This window comes from Xylocopa sonorina, chromosome 5 (assembly GCF_050948175.1).
Source record: "Xylocopa sonorina isolate GNS202 chromosome 5, iyXylSono1_principal, whole genome shotgun sequence".
NCBI lineage: Eukaryota > Metazoa > Arthropoda > Insecta > Hymenoptera > Apidae > Xylocopa > Xylocopa sonorina.
Window position 1 is genome coordinate 10239105 of NC_135197.1, and position 18929 is coordinate 10258033.

At 54.1% G+C, this 18929-nt stretch overlaps 1 protein-coding gene across 24 annotated transcripts in view; it reads right to left on the reverse strand.

The window, feature by feature from the left end:
- LOC143424108 (bromodomain adjacent to zinc finger domain protein 2B) overlaps nt 1-18929 on the reverse strand; it is a 120772-nt gene that overhangs the window by 61903 nt on the left and 39940 nt on the right. The window contains exon 1 of one of the 24 annotated variants that reach the window (XM_076895945.1): nt 13768-13988. The exons of 22 other annotated variants lie outside the window; for them this stretch is intronic. The gene's annotated coding sequence lies outside the window, so the exon portion shown is untranslated. Of the gene's footprint in view, nt 1-13147; nt 13228-13767; nt 13989-18929 lie in introns of those variants that run through there. One more of the 24 variants, XM_076895946.1, reaches the window with a different exon arrangement.

The following is an 18929-nucleotide window of genomic DNA, read 5'->3' on the forward strand; positions in this document are numbered from 1 at the left end:
TTTCCCCATACTCCCGTAGCCGCGGAGCGTGTCTCATCGGCGGCGCATCTCGTCGATCTCGATACAGGGAGCCACGACCACGACGTCGTCGTCGTCTCGTCGACGAGGAGGAGTGGATAGAGCAGCGGTCTCGGATCCAGCCGCGGTTCTAAAATTGCAGCAAGGGTGGAAACGCACGTGGGTGAGACGCGTCGATATAGTTCCTCCGGCGCATTAGTCGTCCGACATCATCGACTAGCTATCCCGAACGTGGCTGTGGAACGCGAGCACACAGAGAGAGAGAGAGAGAGAGAGAGAGAGAGAGAGAGAGAGAGAGAGAGAGAGAGAGAACTCCGTAGGAGGTGGTGTGATGGCTCTCTCTTTCTCTCTCTCTCTTTCTCACGCGAGCCGAGCTGCAGGCGATCCGGGATACAACTGCCGTGGAATACGAATTACACGGGGAACAGAGCCGTGGAACAGAGAGGCGACAGGGGGGATACGGAGCGGAACCGGTAGAAGAAAAGATCGATCTGTGCTCCATTGGGTAACGTTTAGCGGGGGCGTGCTCGTCACTTTTGGTGTCCCTTGCGAGTGCGTGCGTACGTGCGTGCACGCGTCGCACCCCGCGTACGCTCTTCGTCGAGTGTATAGTCGATAGAACCGCGGCGGGGATTTCGGTGGGAGACCTCTTTCTTTCGCGAACCGGAGGCGTATTTTTGGGAAGTTGCCGGGTGGATGATTCGCGTTCGAATAGCCGCGCGTGGCTATATACGAGGAGTCTGCACGAGGAACGCGTTTTGCTGCGCGTCTTGCGAAGCTCCGCAAAATGCAACGCGCGATCCGGAGTCTTCCTGAAACGCGGCGCTGTTTCGCAACAACCGTGCGAGCGCAGTCCAATCCGGTTAATCGCGGCCGATACGAGCGAGTCGTTGCCAGCAAAAATTCAGCCAACTCCCCGTCGTCCCCGTTCGCAGATCGACCTTTGCCCTCCGTTCCACCTGGCCCCGAAAAACCAATCCGATCGCGCGACCAAGCTTTCACGGCTAATCGTCGCTCGAATTCCGCGACGGAAGATCGGCTCGCACGCTAGAAAGTTCGATCCACGGGCAGGTATTCCACCGGCAGGTGCGAGAGCAACGAATTAATTAATGGTTCGGGTGGCCGTAATTAAGCTTAATTAGTCGAACCGTTCGCTAACTGTGTTTATACGATGGCCAAGTATCGAGCGACCGCCGCGTTGAACGATACCCATTATCGCGCCGCGTATCGACCAGCCATCGCTAATTTTTCGTCCCGATTGCGCGCGGGAATGAAAACGCTGAACGTCGCGACGCCGCGAACCGTCGCGTAATTAGCGCGAGCCGTTGCTCGATATTCTAGAAAGCGCGGGGAAGAAACGCGGCGAAAGAATCCGCGCGGAAAGTTTTCAAGAACGCGGCCGCAGCTGATGTTGCGTTCCAGTCTGGAAAAGTGAAACTATGCAAATGGGAGGAATGTCTGGCTTCCTTTGCGTATCCACCTACTTCCTCTCGATACACAGGGTTTCTTAAACTCGCTGTTCTTTCTCGTCCGTCGTCGATTTAAACTACCTGCAACTTTCCGTCGTTCGAATCGCGTATCTCTGCTCGCGCGACGAAAGCGTTACGTATACGAAGTCGCGTCGCAAGCGTAAACGTTACTGTACCCACTCCTGCGATCATCCCTCCTCGAGATATTCTCGCCAGGGGGTGGAAAACACGAACGATCGACCAACAGTCGCACGAAGACTCCCAGAGTGATGGGAGAACGTAGAGAAATTCAGACGAAGCATCCAGCAGGAGCCATTTTCGACTCGTTAATCATTGAAAACGCGTGGATCGTTTGGATAACGAGATCGGTCGAATAAAAGCTGGGCTAATGGGCAGCGGCGCGCAAACGTGGACCGGAGTCCCACCCGGCGGTCGGTCCGACGTTCTAATTCGGAATTTCCACTCGATTAGAGGACCGTCAAATGCCATTCAACCGGCATTCTATTTCTATTGCGACCGGACAGATAGCATTCGCGGCTCGGCGCCGCGAATAGAATAGGCAACATCGATGGGGAACCGAGATACCTTAAATAAGTTAGAAGGGTTCGTCCCGATACCGTCGATCGATACCCAGGCGGTTCCCGAATCCACGTTTAAAACCGTCGACCACCGCGAGACGGGCCCATTTTTCCACGCGGAAATAGCTGCGTGCTCGAATGATCGCTCCTGGGTGGCGATCTTTAACCGATTTCGAGTTTCGTTCGTTGATTCGCATCGCTAAGGAATTTCCGGGACGAACGAGGCTGGAACGAGCGAAGTCGAGTGTTCCTACGAAATCTACCGCCCCGCTCGAGAGGAGAACGCATTCCTGCGAAATAGAAAGGCTGGATGATCCTTTTCGAAGGGGCCCTGGATCCTCCGTGGATGCCGCTGGCGCGACGGGGATGCCGACACGGCGTTTACCCGGAAATTTACCAACGAACGAGAGGAGAGAAAGGAAGGAGAAAGAAAAAAAAAAAAATGTTGGCAACGACCGGTCAGCCTCGTCCCAAATATCGAGCGGCGCGGGTCGATAGCGAGACGGTTTCTCGTTGCCAAAAGTGCTGGCGTGCGCGCAACGCGACACGCGAGAAAGTTCTTCCCTCTGCCCCGCGGCCACCATTTTGCGGACGTTCTCTCTTTGACACTCGAGGAGGATACGTCTTCGCGTGCGAATCTTCGTTTCGCTGGATCGCGATCGCTGGGTAACCCCGATCGAGTTATCGAGAACTCTCGCGTGAAAGTAACGACTCTCGATCGGTGAAACCCCGGAAAATCACCACCCATCGCTACCCGTTATTACAGGCGCGTAACCTGGTCCCGTTCCTTAAAAATTCCCCGGTGGATAATCGACGCCGTGGAACTCTGCACTAGGAAGAAATTAGCGCGCGGAACAGCGGAGGCATCATCCCAGTCGATGTTTACACGTGTACCGCGACCCGGGGGTTTCGCGTAATTGCGCTCTCGGCTGTTTTCCGCGGTTCGATCAATCGCGAGGCACGTAAGACGCGGGAGATGGGACTGGAAGGAAGTCGACGATCGGATCAGCGCGACGTACCACCTTCCGTGCACGCTCGATCCACGCCGCCGGGTAGTTAATCGTGGAAATCGTTGCCCGCGATTGCAATAAATCCGACAAGGTTACGTACGCAGTTGCGGTACGGACTCGTATCACGTATTACGCGCGTTGCGATAATGGACCGAAATATCAGTGCATCGGTTAGTTAACTATACATCGCCGTGGAACCGCATTCAATTTGCCGTTGCTCCCCGCATTTGTATCGCGCAGCGCGGCATAAATCGGTGGCCCATATCGAACGCGGTCGACTACAACGGGACGAAGGAAGCCAAATGAGATCGCGATATCGCGGGACGAGCAACAATGGCCAAGGAGAAAGGGAAGCGATTCTTAAAGGGACTCCTCGATAATTACAAATCGCTGCTACCCTATCATTAGAACCCGCGAAACGCTATCGACGACTGGCTATAAATTCGCGGATATCCTAACAAAGTAAGAAACGACGCGTATATAAGGTGATGCTACCACCTGAGCGAGAGAGAGAGAGAGAAAGATAGATAGAAATAAAGAACGTAACGAGAGGTCTATCGATCTTATCGAGGGCTCGTTCGAACGCTCGCCTCGACCGGGTCTCGGGACCGCGAACGGGCCGATTATCGATGTTAAGGGGCAATTTGCATGCTCGAGGCGGCGTGCGTGCGTGCATCATCGGATCGTCGTCGTGGCGGCTGAACGGCGCGCGTTACCAGCCGACTGGTGCCAGTTTTTGCGAGCTCGTCGCTACGGGGAACGGTGGTGGCACGGTTTCATTAAACGCGCGAGCGTTTCCCCTCTCGCGCGGTTCTTGCACACGCGGTGCTCGTTCGACTCGAACGCGGAAGTCGCCGCTGGTCCGCGCGTCGGAGAGGCTTGCCCCCGGACGGTGGGTATCCTGCGCGAGCCGCGCGGTACGCTACGCGGGAATATACGGGAACGCGTCTCCCGTGGATCGATAATCGCCGTTGCGCGGCTGCTGTTCCTCCTCGTGCCACCGGCCTGTTTGCTACACGCCGCTCGTCGTTTTTATCGCTCCGCTCGCCTCTTTGTTGCGTGCTCGGCGCTTGTAACTTTCAGCTAAACTGGAGAGAAAGAGAGAGAGAGAGAGAGTGGTTGCGAAACGATCCTGGGAGGCGGGAGATCGCGGCGTTCTTGTAATTTCCAACGACGTCTCCGCGAGATCGTTACCCCGCCGTAAAATTGTTCGCCAGGCGAAAATATCCGAATCCCTGGGTGGACGAAGAGTTCGCGACAGGCGCTACCAACGCGAGAGGACGGATTTCAGAATACGGCTCTCCGTGGGAACGTGGATGCGCGTCGATTTCACGCGCGCATCGCCGCGAGGCGTGCCAATCGTTCGCTTAGCGCTAACAGCCGTACAGAAACTTCCCTCTTCGGATCCACGTTCCTTCGCGAGATCGATAATTAACCCGAAAAACGGAGGGTAACTGGGCGAGTTCGAGGTCTCGAATCCTCGAGGAGGGGCCAGTTCGAGGGAATTGAATAGCTTTCGCTTGTGGAATGGCGGCTATGGTCCAGCGGGACGGTGGACGGTCGGTTCAGACTTGATTTTACGACGATCGGGGCTCGCTTTCTTCCACGCGTAGTCACCGAGATGCGATGCGCTCGACTAAAAATTCGTTACGCCACAGCGTGTTGTTCGTTCCTCTCTCTTTCCAGCGGCGAGCGGCTCCCAGTCCGGTAGAAAGTCGACAGGGGCTATATGAAAAATGTCGAGAACCGGAGGAAAGATCGTTATATGGAAAGGATCGCAAGGCGACAGCTGCCCGGAGGCTTTGCCAGGCCAGTCCTCGTTCCACGATCGAACGCGCGACGGAAAGCGCGCGCCAGCGAGTCGGAGAGACAGAGACGGAATGACCGGAGCTCGGCCCACGCCGGATCACTGACGTCATACCCGTTTAAAATCGAGAACAGGATGATTCTCCGTTCGCGACACAAAACCGAACGACCCTCCGCCGCAGCGTGTGGTAAGCCTGGCGAATAACACCAGGAAAAAGAGCCTCGACGGTTGGAATCTTGCGCGAGGATCGTACGAAACGACGAACAAATTGTTGCGTAACGTCTCGATCGGATCGATCCTTTCATAAGAAGCACCTCGTTTCACCTGTCATTCCAGCGAACAAAGAAACGTACGGAGTCGAACGAAGGGGTTACGCGCGCTGTTCAATGTAGGTCTTTCGAAGCTTCGTGTGCTCGTAACGTAATCCCAAGGTGGTTCAGTGTCGCGATGCGAGAAGGGACGATCGAATGATACGGAGGAGAAAGAGAGAGAAATATAAGAGATCGCGAGTAAATCGTGTATCGCGAAGGGAAGAACGTAGTATCCGGTCGGTGGACGTCCTCGGGGCTCCGCTGGAGCCCCGTGCATTTCCGTCGGGATCGATCCTGCTCGCGTAATTGCGTAGCGAGCCAGGCGACGTCGAAATCGCGAACACGTCGATCGCGCGATGCCTTTGAATAATTACGCGATTGCACAATACCGTGGAAATATGTACGCGTAGCCGCGCGCGCGGGCTACGTGTAGGTATAGAACGTGAATCGAGTGGCTGGTACACGGAAAGGTGGAACACAGCCGAGTCCGAGTCGCCCACGTAGGCGACCGGGAATCGATAAGTTCCTGAACTTCCAGGAACGAGTCATCCGTGTCTACCGGACGATTCAAAAGTGGCGGCGACTGGGAAAAATTGCGTTCGAGCGATCGCGTACGCGGCGAACGACGACGCGCGTGCGTGCTCGCTTGCGCTCCGTTTAAAAATTGCCGCGCAATCGCTTTTTCATTACCTCCGGCTGCTAATGAGGTAAGCGGCTGACGGCGCAAACAAGTGCGTTCGCCGACGAACGTTCCTCTGTGGCGATTACTAGGCGACGCGTGGACACCGTACGGCGTCACGTTCCTCATGCGTAACTCTCAACGCACTCAACCTTGTTTTGCACCGTAGAAAAATCTCGCGCAACGAAACAACAAGCGTACGTGCGGCGTTCGAGGAACGTTGGAGAACGCGGCGCTTCGCGCGCGTATGGAACCGTCAGGCGGCGGCGAGTGTTTTCGAATCCGGCAGCGATCGCTGGAGGAGTCTGCGCGATATTGGAAAATTGTACGCGATCGGTTAAATCTGATAAGAGTAAAGCGCGTTAATCGAAGAGCTCGGGGATAGCACGGCGGAAACCGAGTGTTATTATTTCAACTCGAAGGGGGTAAGAGGGAGAAAAGGGGCGAGGGCGATTAAAGCGGCGGCAGGGCCTCGTTTTCTTCTCTCTTCTGGCCGCGAATCGATTACCACCGGCTGAAAGCCAACCATTCGCGACGACTCGTCCTCGTCGTACGGCTCGTCTTCTCGGTGTTCTCCTCGTCGAGAGGTGATCACGAGGCGTAACGCGGACTCGTCGAACCGAGTCCAAGCGAGGAAAAGAACGTTCCGTGGAAAAAGAAACCGAGATCCATCACTTCCGTCCCATCCGTTTCTTTCCGAATCGGTTTGATTCTTCTTTTCGTGTGTCGCGTCGAACGCTCGGGCTTTCCACGAAGAATAGACTCGACTCGAGGAAAAGCAGTTAATAACCGTGGAAGAGAAACAGAGAGAGAGAGAGAGAGAGAGAGAAAGAGAGAGAAAGAGAAGGGAACCGAGAGGGAATTTCCACGTAATTCCGTGTCGACCGTTTGTGCTCCCTCGAGTGCCATAGCTTCCACTCTTTTGAACGTAGGACACTTAAAGAATTATTTTTCCCCCCTTTCTCATTTTACATTTTTTCTCTTCTTCCCCATTTTCATTCTCTCCTCCCACTTTTTTCGGCAGGTTCTCCATCGCTTCCGTTTTAATTATGCGACGCGCGACTCAACACGTGGCCGTAGTGGCAGGAAAGCGGGAAAAACAGGATGATGTTTCAGATTCCGTAGCCTCGTGTTTTTCACCATTTTTTCGCGATCGCGCGCACGCGATATTATTTAACGGCGCGATATCTAACGCGCGTGAGGAACGCAAATACCAGCGGAGCGCGGCGCTTAATTTAAAGCAACAAAAAACGGAACAGTGGCGAGAGAAACGATAAAACAATAGAGGAGGGGCGGCGGATGTCGGAACGAGAGGAAGAGAGAGAGAGAGAGAGAGAGGGAGAGAGAGAGAGAAAGCCGGGGATGAAAAGCAAAATATTTACCGCGCGATATTTTCCACGGGAACTGCGACAATGAAAACGCGCGCGACACGCGAATCACACGCACGCGGGACGTAACGAAGCCAAATCGGACCACTTCGAATTACAATATCTCCATTACCGAGGTGGGCCACGGGCGGTGGGCCGGGAGGATATCTCTAAATTCTTTAACATCCACGCCGTTTATTAATACCCGCGCGCAATAAAACAGTCGAGCGAGCCCAGATTTCGAAGGTAAATATTAATATGCAGATTCGCGCCGGATATATTTTCGATATTAAATAAATGTAAATTTACGGAACGCCACCCCCGCGCGCTAGAGCGGCCGCGCCCGCGCTCGCGCTTCCTGCGCCGCTGTTTGTACAACTTATATAAATCACTTCCGCGATTTGTACACATACACCTGTTGTCATCGGCGTCGAATAAACAAATTAAACAAACGTAAATGTTCGTACGTTAACAATTACCGGACACGTTCTTCCGCTATAAAAATCCGCATATTTCGCCACGGTGCGCGCGAATCAACGCGAATTCGAATAATCCTCGTATAATCCATAAACAACCGTCGCCCGTACGAATAAATTTCGGCTTTATCGTCGCGCGCACCTGCCGCGATCGAGGAACACTTTGCGACGCGTCTATAAAGTCCGGAAACTACTCTTCGACTAAGCTATTGATCCTCGACAACAATGTTTTCCCGCGCGAGGGATGAAAAAAAAAAGAAAAGACATCGAAATTCGAAGGGATAGAAAACCGCTCTGTAACTTCGAGACGAAAAATGAATTCGCTCAGCGAAGAAACGGATCGTCTCGACGCTCTCAACGAAGCCATCTTTAAGCGTAGCTGACGGACAACCGGTCGCTCGAAGCCACGCGTCCATCAACGCACCGATATCGTGCAGACCCCCGTCTGGCACACCTGCCCGATAAATCTTTCGCTTGGCACTGTTATCAGGCTTCGGTCAATCGTAATAACTTTTACCTACGATACACGACGCCCGTCATCTTGGCGAGCCTAAGAAACGGAGAAAGACGCAAGAGCGTCCGCGTTCGCTCAGCTACGAATCGTTATCACCACTGTTGCTAATCGAGAAGAGCGTCGTCGAGCATCTCGAAGCTACGCGACGTTCTCGAGCTCGCACAGTAGCCAGAGGTGGTCGTCGATGACTCAGTCGTCGTAAACGGGAGCTCACGTGTAACTGGCGTGCACGGAGCGTGTTCGACCGAATTAGGAGCGCGACACTGCTCGCTTCTTTTCGCAGCGTCCAAGAACGACCGTCTATCCTTCCTCCCGCCGAAATCACGGGACTCCAGGCGTCACGACGCTACAGCCAAGTTGTTCGACGAGGCAGAGAGAAACAGCGTAGGCAGACGCGCGAGTTACTGTTGAGCAACGCGCGTGAATCTGTACGCGAGAACGCGTCGAGAAATGTCGTCGCGATGACTCGACGCGCCGTCACGGAAAGTCCGACTTAACCTCGATCGTCCGCCTAGATCCACGATCTCTCCTGACGTCTATCGCTCCGCGAAGAGATAACGAAACCGGCGCGCTCTCCTTCGCCTGGTGGATCGCCAACTGGACTGGTGCTCCTCTAGGCGCGCGAAACTCGCGGTCGAGGCGGCGAGGAGCGCGTTAGCGAGCCTCGCGAGGATCGAGTTGTCGTCGTCGTCGTCGGCTGGCTGCTCTATTCCGGTGGCGACGCGCGTTATTTTCGGCCGCCGCTTCTCCTCCCGCGGAAGAGACGTACGCGCGTGGCTCGCGACGGTTTGATCGATGAGAGGGCGTACAGGGTTTTAATCGCGACCGGTCACCGCCGCGCGATTCCACTCCAGCCTCGACGTCGTAAGAATGCGCTTCGATAAGCGCGCGCGGTGCTCGAGTACGTGCCTTTCCAGTGTGTCAATAGAGAACGAATGCGAGTTATCGAGCGGATCGTTTCTTTTGCCTTTTTTTCTTCTTCTTCCTCGGTCTTATTGTTTCAAGTAGACGGTTTTTCTTTTGTTCGTTTATCGCTGCGTACGAGTGTGCTGTTCCACGCGCGATACGTCCCGCGTAATTTCCAGAGCGCTATGATATTTCCTCGAATTTTATACGCGACCTCTGTCTACGGTTTTGCACGCAGATTTCCAGTTTCGCCTCGCACCTACCTCGGGACGGCAGTATTGTCAAAGAGCAACAGTTCGCACGGGTAGGCGATCGTTAAGTAATTATTTATCGCAACCAACGATGGCGACGGTTCGTAAGAAACCTCGTAAAAAGAGACGGAGGGGGGGAAAAAAAGGAAATAAATTAAAGCGCGCGTACGCGTTGCCGGCTCTCGTCGAAACTAACCGGAGAAGCTTAACAGGAATTAATAGGTGGTAACGAGGCGCGATACACGCAGTTCCGAATAGTTCATTGAAGCGCGTTGCATGGTAAATCGTTACGACGAAGCCGTAGTAACTATCGAGCTTGTAAACACGCTTAACTCGTCGAAGGGAAACACCCTCGTAAAAATAACCCGTGTTCGAGGCTGGCTTTCGAGGGAAAATTAATGCGAGAGGGCTGAGAGGAGGCGAGCGTCTTCGCCAGCGATCGCAATTACTCGAAAAGGAGGCGAGCAGCCCGTGGTGGATGTCACTCGGGACGCTGGTACGCTTGTACACGCTTCTCCTAGCCTTGGTGGCCGCCTCGTAAAAAGCTGCCGTTTATTTTTCGCCCGCATGGTTATTAAGATTCTTCGGTGGCGTTTTACGAGCTACGCGGCAGTCGATCCAGTTCCCGTTCGCGACCGAAACGTCCACCAGCGGCGTTCGTTTCTTTTAATCAAGCCTTGGGTCGCGTTCCAGGCTCGTTTCGGATCGTACGCGACACTCTCGCGCAGCATCGACTCTCGTCTACTCGCGATCGTTCCAGAGTTCGAGGAGCAACCCGCTCGTGTTGTCGTTCGACGGCTTGTTTCGCTCGCAATCTATATGGGATTAGATAAACAGGTAGATTTCTCGAAGCTGATAGAAAACACGATCGCGATCGATTCAATCGCGACTCATCGTCGCTAACGATCGCGCGCGCTTTGGCTACACGAATTAACCCAAGTGTCGCGCGTATCGGATTCCAGGTATATAACGTTCATCGAAAAATACCGATCGTCAGACGTTCCGATGAAGCGAAATTCTACGATACCATTTTTGTATTACCAACACCACGCGACACGATGCTTGGCGAGGGTGAGATGAAGGAAGAGAGAAAAGAACGTCGACGTATGAATCCACGAGACGACGCGACACTCTAATTCGGGTGTTATATCGCGGCGATCGTTAAGCGAGCTGGATCGATCGACGATACGTGACGTAGCTGTTCGCGAACGCGCGGTCGCTGATGTCAGCGACGACGGGAGTGACGTAAACGCGGGTCTCGTTATCTCGGGAACCGCGTACCCGCTCGAATAATCGCGAGACTGCAGGATACGCCGCGATACGTAGTTCGAGGATCGTGGAAGACAGCGCGAGCAGAATGGACGCGCGTTACTCGACGATTTTTAGTGCAACGTCCGGTGGCACCGTTGCATGGGCGTCACACAGCCGCTCCAAGGACGGCGACGATGAGTAAAACCGCCTCTCCGCGTAGGTAGACTCGCGCTGGGTCTCTCGTCTTGCACGAGTTTTTTCATCCTCGTGGGCTGCTACTTGCTGCTCAACGTTTCGAGATTCCCGACCAGTGCGGTGGCAGTCGCCATTTTCTCTGTACGCGCTAGGCGAAGTTGTTGGACTCGCGAACGTTTAAAAGGCGGCAATGAACGAGGGCAAGTGTCGGGTGGGCTTTCCCTCTCTCGCCAACGGTGAACGATAATGGAAACAGTGGATTTGCATGCGAACGCGCGTTCCTCCATCGACGGAGATTAATTCGCGACACACTGCCGATCGTTTAGCGCGCGTCGATTCGATCCTGGCCGCGCGAACTCGCGACACGGCTCGCGGTGGACTCGCGCGAGCGGGGTGTATTTAGAAAGTTCGTGATCGTTTTTAAAGGCTCACCTATGAATGCAGACGAGGGAGCGTACGCGCGTAGAAATTTCCCGATCCTGGATCGAAGTTGAAGCGAGAAACGAACACGAGCCGGGATCTCCTTTGTTCCTTCGCGACGATCCTGTACTGATCGCGATGCACGATCGCCAGCCATTAATCTGATGACTACGGAATCGGTAGATAAGATTAACCCGATACCAGCGACGAATTGAGTGATTACTAATAGAAAAGAGATAACGGACGTGAGCTTGCATTAAACGCGCGTCTCTCGCTGCATCGTCGAGCTGCGTATCGAGAGACTCGTTTCTATTTAATTGCCGCGCGTCCTCGCGCACGTAGATGCTTACGAGTCGAGCGATTAGAAGCGCGTACGTCTCTGGCTCGCTACGAGAGAGGCTGTCGCGCGCGAAAACCGCGGACCGAATTAATAACAGGAGGAAGGAGGAACGAGGTGGCACGGGGCGAGGCGTATCCCTTGTGCAACAGCTCCGTAAACACTGTGCACGGGAGAGCGCGCAAGACTACGGCCGTACCGATTACCGTTGCAACTTTTCTCCCGGCGCAAAACGCGCAGATATTCGAGAGATTACATGGTAGACGGCCAGGCCGGCACGCCACCGCGAAACGGGGCTTTCCCGTTCTGTGGCGTAAGTCCCCTCGACCAGCCTCGGGACGCGGTGAATTCGCGTGGAAATCTCGCCAGGACCGACCCGCTCGCGACTCTCCTCGAGCGATCGCGTTCTCTTTGCGACTCCGCGCGTCGAGTTTCCGAGCCGAGGTTTCGCAATCGTCGCGCGAAGATTCGCAGCGTCGTCGCGGTCGTTGCGTCAGAGGTGACCATCGGCCACACGCGACACCGTCGCGCGCCGTTATTGAACGCGGTGAACACTCGCGGCTTCCGCGTAGAAAATGCTGCTCGGTTTAAGACGCGAACGAGGATCCGTTACGATGGTCCTGGCTGTTTTCTCGCGTTTCGCGAGCCGCCAAACGCGTAACTTTCTTTGGGTAACGGGGAAATATCGTGACTCATCGACTGCGATTACTGGGAACCGCGCGTAAAGCGCGGAGCATGCGAACGTTCGGTCGAGAGAACGTTCAGACGATCTAATTAAAATTGCGAGACCGTAGATACGAAGGCAGGAGAGACTCGCTCGCTTTGAACAGAGATATCGAGACCGTAGTGGAAACCAAGTATCCTCGAATATCAAGGGACACCAGCGGCCGTCGTGCGTCATCGACGCGGTTTCTTCGCGGTACCGGGAAAAGGTCATTGCGAGAGCATGCGGAGAGACACGTTCGGCGTTCTCTCGGATCCGTCCACGTACGGCCTGGCGCGATCGCCAGCGTCGAGCTCGTTCTTCCTCGGTTCAACTGCAGCTGCGCTCAAGCCATCTCGCGTTTCCGCATTGCGCGGCATTCTTGCCGCCAGCGTGTTTCATTTTCCTCTTCTCTTCTCTCTTTTTCGTCCCTACCGAGCGAGGTCTGGATCGCCGATTTCTCGCGTTCGCGCGGTCGCCCGCCATTGTTACGGAGGCACGCGTCTCCCGATCCACCCGAGTTCAGAGACGCCATTATGGATAACTTCTCGAAGAGGCGACCTCTCGATTCGTCGAGAGAATGGAATTACCAGCGTCGATTGAGAAGACGTAGTCTCGTTCGACGAGAATAGACGGGCAGAAGGTGTCCCACGGTTGACCGTGTGTAACCGTGGAACGAGCGTCGCGCTAACCAGCTGACGTTACGAAAGAATCGTAACGTCCCGCGCGAAAGAAGGACGGGAAGAGGTGCCGGTGGGGAGAAGTAGGTGGAACTGCGAGAAGCCGCGCTGGGACCAGAGGAAGAAAGAGAAAGTCGAACGCGGGGAACGGCAGATGTAAACGAGAAGCTTTTACCTTTAATGGATTCGCCCCGGGGCCATCGAGATCTTCTCTCCGGGGTTGAAAATACTCGGGCAGTAACGAAGTTTCGTAACGAGGCAGCGGCCGCTAGGCGCGCGGGCGCGCGCGCATTCGGCTGCGCCAATTTAAATGCGAATCGCACTCGCCGATCGAAGCCCGTATTAAAAGTTGTTTTCGACGCGGCGGCATGAATCTCACCCGGGTCGATTCCTTGCCAAGCGTCTCGCTAAAAATGTAAACCCCGTGCCTGTCCCGCTGCGGCTGCTCCGCCGCGGTGCATCCGATCGCGCGCGCTCCAAAAATATGCGACGCTAATTCGATCGGTTCGCGCTCCGTCGCGGTTCCCTCTGTCTTCCGTCGGAGCTGAAAGACGGACAGGTACCAGAGAGCGAGCATAGCCGCGCGTTTCGTTGGAATTGGGAAGATTAACGAGCGCGATCCTCGAGTACAGAAATATCTACTTCGAGGACTCGTGTCGGATGCTGTTCGAGACTCACTCGGAGAGAGGACTCGCGTTTCCATCTGCGAGCGATGATCGTCGATCGATGGTGGAACGCTGGAACGGGCGACGCAAGAGGTTCGCCGGTTCCCAGCGTCCATCGAGAGATACGTACCAGAACTGGATGGGAGCGGCGCGCGTGCATCGTCTCGGTGGCGAGTTACGCGCGTCGCAACGACGTCAGGAGGAGGAGTACGAGGCGGAGGTGGACACTGCGCGTAACAAACACATCGCAACCAGAATCGAACGGCGAAGTATCGCTGTTCGAGAGCCGTTGCTCACACGCGAGGGAAACGCAACCTCGTTCCACTAATAACTCCGAACGGCGACTACACACCACCGCTATCGACGTGGCCGCGCGCGTGATGCACCCACTTGCCGCCTCGCGTACACGACGGATTACGAAAACCGTGCGCGCGCGATTAAACGCGCTGTACAAGGAAGTATAATAATTGCGTAGGTACCGAGCGACGTTAATGGAACGTCTTGCCAGCGGCTGTAGCGCGCGCGATCCAAGGGACAGCGTGTAATAAACGTGCAGCCTCTATCTCCCTCTCTCCTCGTCACCCTGCACCTTGCATCCTCTCTCTTGCGACACGTACGCGAGCGCCGCGCGCGCACACACTGCTTTTCCGCCTCTGTCGCGGTCCCTCTCGCGAGGCGTGCAACGCGACACACGGAGCGGCGTACGGGCCCGGTGCACGCGTCGTCTACACACGAACGCGACACCACACCGTGCCACGGTTAAAAGGCGCGGAGACGAGAAATCGCCTGCGACTGGATTCCACGAGCCGGCCAACAGGCCACAAAACTTGGCCGTGGCTCAAAAGAATCGCCTCCTCTTCTCTTCCTCTCCCAACCCCCGCGATCCGTCCACCGTACCTGTCTCTCCCTCTCTCTCTCTTCTTCTTTCTCCTCGTTCGACCACGCCGAGGATATTCGTCGAACGCGCGCACCATACAACCTTTCCCTTTTCTTTTCTTCCTCTTCTTCTCTTTTCTCCCTTCTTTCTTTTTTCTTTTCTTTTTTTTTTTGTTTTTTGTTGTATCTCTTCTCTTCTCCTCTCTTTACTCCGATCGTCCCCCTTCTTCTTTTATCACGTTTCCACCGCGGCAGTCCTCCGCGCCGAGCCGTGACTCGTCTTTCGCATTCTACACCGCCGAATTACTGCTTAAGGCTGCTCCTTTCGAGGAGCCAGCGCAGCTTCGCCTCTGAGAGGAGGGCGGGGGAGCGAGAAAATAAGAGGCGGATGGCTGCCGGTTGCCACCGGCCGGAGATAGCTCTACGAATCCCTCTAAAATTAACGAAAATTCCGGGATCCAGGATGGAGAGACAGGTGTGACGGAAACGTCGATGATGCAGCCTCGTTGCCAGTCAATCGGATATTTTTGCGGATAAACCGGGGGATAATTAAATCTGGGATCCGGATGCTGTGGATGTGCCCACGGCGGAGACGCGATATCCGAGCGGAGGTTCCATTTTAGAGCGGCAACGGAGAACCAGCCACAGGGGTTCGATATGGCGCGCGCGGTTCTTCTATAAATATCGATGGCTTTTATTTCTTTCTTTTTTTTCTTTTTTTTTCGGGAAATTAATTAAAAAATGGCAAAAAGTAGAACGTCGATCAGCGTGGCAATTTCTCACTACTCTCGGCCGTAATTCGACCGGCGAGCTTTTCGAAATGAAAATTTAAGTCTGCTTTTAAACGGGAACGGCTCTTAATCACGGGCGATAACGCGTGTCGGAGACAAAAATCACGAGGAACGAGCGGCGGGCTCCTCTCATATTTTTTTTCCTTTCCGATCGTTTTCGAACGAGCGAAATAAAAACGGATTTATCGAGAGCGAGCGTGCAATTAAAAAGCACTCGTAACTCGTTCGCCCGCTGCGTTACTGTAATTTTCGCTTATCGATGGGCCGCGAATGCGTTCGAAAATAAACGGGGAAGAATCGCCGCGGAACGCTGAGTAAACAATCGCATGATTCCCACTGAAATTATCGTACGGAACCCGCTTAATGCGCTCGAATCGCCGCTCGGCGAATGATCGGTGACGCGCGTCACAAAAATTTCATCGACCGAAATAGGAACCTATTCTTAACGCGTGCTAAAGGTCGGTACACCGAAGAATACAAAATACCGGCCAAAAAACCAAGATACGACCAACGAAAAGGCAAAAAAAAAAAAATCAAAGAAAAATGTTTTCTTACCTCGCCAAACTCAAAACTTGTCGCGAGTCAACGCTTCTCGTGGTCTCTTGGCAAGGGGAACGATCGCCTATGCATTTTTTACACGTCGAAACTCGATAACGCTTTAATAAGCGTCAGTTTTTTCCTCTTTTTTTCTTCCCTTTCACCGCGAGTCGGCGATTAAATTGCCGGGAAAACGAGCCTAATGCCTCGTTCCGTGGTTCATAATAGATGCGTCAACCTACGCCCGCATCGGGGCGGCGTTTCCACGCTAAGAAACTATAAAAACCTGCGTGCAAGCCCAACCAGGTTTTCTCCTCGCGTAGCCCAGCAGCTACCACCGCAGGAAAGCGGAAAATTATCCCTCGAAACTTCCCGACCGTTGTTTTTCTTCCCCCTTTCCCAACGGCGTCTAATTTTCTCCCACCCTGAGACCACCCCCCATCGCAACCCTGTTTCGACCCCGTAAAGAACTACTTCGTGACCGTGTAACCTGCGCGTACGCGATCCAGTCGTTTAAAACGGCTTACCGATCTCGAATGTTGCCGAGGTACGCGGTTAACCGAATGATAATAACGACGATAACCACCCCCAGCTATCGTCTCGTCGCGCTCTTTCGCTCTCTCGCTACACCTATCGATTCCCTAACGAACGGACAAGGATATCTCCTTCTCGTTGCTCGGCTAGAAACCACGCGGTACAATAGCGTACCACTGCACGATCCTCCATCTTCGCGGACAACAAAAGAACCCCTTAATCCTCTTTGCGTAAGACCTCGGTGGGGCTCGAATCACCTCGCGCGGGATGCAAACCGCGTCTATCGTTTCGCTACGAAATCATCATCCGCGAGAATGGTCGAAAGGTAGCTTCCTCGACGGGTAGCGTCCCTCGGCCCTAAGTCGTCGAGATTTTCCGTTAACCGAACGAGGGTCAGAAGGATGGGAAATTATCCCTCGAAAGCTGTCTCCCCTTCCGTGTATACCTCTCCGTCTCCGTCTCTCTCTCTCTCGCGTCCATTCTTCCTCTCGGCTCGGAGAGAGGGATCGTTCGTTCCCCGTCGAACCTGTCCCGATCGCCTGCTTCCTTCTCGTTTTCGTTCCTGCCCGCGGAGGCAGCCACGGCCGGTTTCTCTCTTTCCCCACGGACAGTCGGGTCGGTTCCATCGTTTTCGCGTGTGTACGTGGGCAAAGGCGCTCGATATTTCAGGCCGTCGCGTCGCCCACGAGAAACGCAGTTCCTGGGGGCGTATACCGCCACTCCGGCATGGTCGACGCTGGCCGCCCGACGTTACCTCGGTTCGTTTACACCGAACGTAGAAACGGAGAGCTGGCATAATTTCCGGCGGAGACGGTGGCGTGCGCAGCTAACGCCGTTCCACGCGTGTCCGCAACGATTCCGCCTTGGCTCGCTCGCTCCAAACCGCGTTCTCTCTCTCTCTCTCTCTCCTTCTCTCTTTCTTCACCCTTACCATCGCGTCTTTTCCCATCGCGTCTCCACCCGAGCCGCGCCAGCTCCCTCCCGCTTTTAAGGCAGAGCCCCGCGCGTAGTTGTATTCGCGGCTCGCTGCTCCTTCCCAATTAACCCTTTGGTGACACCGCCGCGCTCAGATTAACTCGCCAGCGCGCGTTCGTTTCCTTGTTCGGCGAACCTCGCTGTAAAGTAACCTGCGACTCTACGCGGTTATGACTCTGGCCTATTGTTTCCGCGGGGTTCTCGAAAGGGTGCACCGAACGGTCGTCGAGCAGTCGCCAGTTTGGCGAACTTTAATCAACTGGTATCGATACGATGATCTAACGAGGCACTGGTAACTTTCGAGTTATTTAAATCGACTGATATTTCGACCGAGGGGACGATGATAAAAGCTTCCATGGAAATCGATCGCTACGCGTATCCAGGGCGAAGGGTAACTCTTACTTACAATTAGTCATATCGACGATCAACCGTAGGAAACGAAGCATCGGATTCCAAACATTCCGAACTCGATCATCCCAAGTAATTACACCCAACCGACAAATTCTCTCGGTTAATTCACTTCCCGCTAACGGGCTATGCAAACAATGCTAATTTATGTAAATGCAGCCACGTTTCTCTTTTCCCTTTTTTTTTCCTGCCTCGCGCTGCTACGCAAACGTAGAATTATTACATCGTTTCGCCGCTGAGAAAGGACTAGATAATTCAAGGAGAGATCACTAGAGTACTATCGCGAGGAGTGATCGACGATCGAGTGGAACGAATTCGTACGATTCAACGGAAATCGGTTGAACCGAGGATGGAGGGTGTATCGTCGATCAGTTTCAAGTCGAAGAGCTACGACGACAGAGAGAGAGAGAGACGAAGGGGAGAGTTTAGTGAGTCACGATTTCGGGTATTCCCTCATCCCGTAGCGTATCCGAAAAGACGGCGAAACTTACCGATTCGAGTCGCGTACCGGTGGACGGTGACACCGCACGAGGCGCGAATTTTAAAAGTCTCCTCTATGCGCGGCCGGTGTAAGACACGGCCAGCGGAGAAACAAAGGGTAAAAAGTAACGCGATTTGCATTCGGATACGAAGCGAATCCCGAGGATGGAATAAAAGCGGCGGAAACGAGAGCCAACGGAAGAGACGGAGAGAAAGAGAAAGAGAAAGATTACGAGAAACGATGAGCATTACCCTTTAAACGCACGACTTCTCCAAAAATAATAAACTTACATTCCAAACAGGTTCCTCGCTCTTTTTTACCTCGAACGAAAACAAAAAAAAGAAAATAAAAGAACCCTGAAGGCGAACCGACGAAGGTAACCGAAAATATTCGCCGGCTGCTTTCCTCTCGATCTATCAACGTTCGCGTTAAGGGCGAGCGAGAATCGGCCGGGGTGTATCGGTGGAACGTTTGAAAAATTCATACGTCCCGGTGAATCGGCAATGAAAATATACCCACGGCCGCGAAACAGGCGTCTCGATCCCGTAGGGATTTAAACTATCGCCGCGAAGGAATAATAATCGTCTAGATGCGCGCGCGCCGATAAATCGGCCGCGCCGCGATTTAAAACCGGCCGGACAGCCGCTAATAAAAACGAGCCCTGTCGACGATTCATTAATCTCGGATACG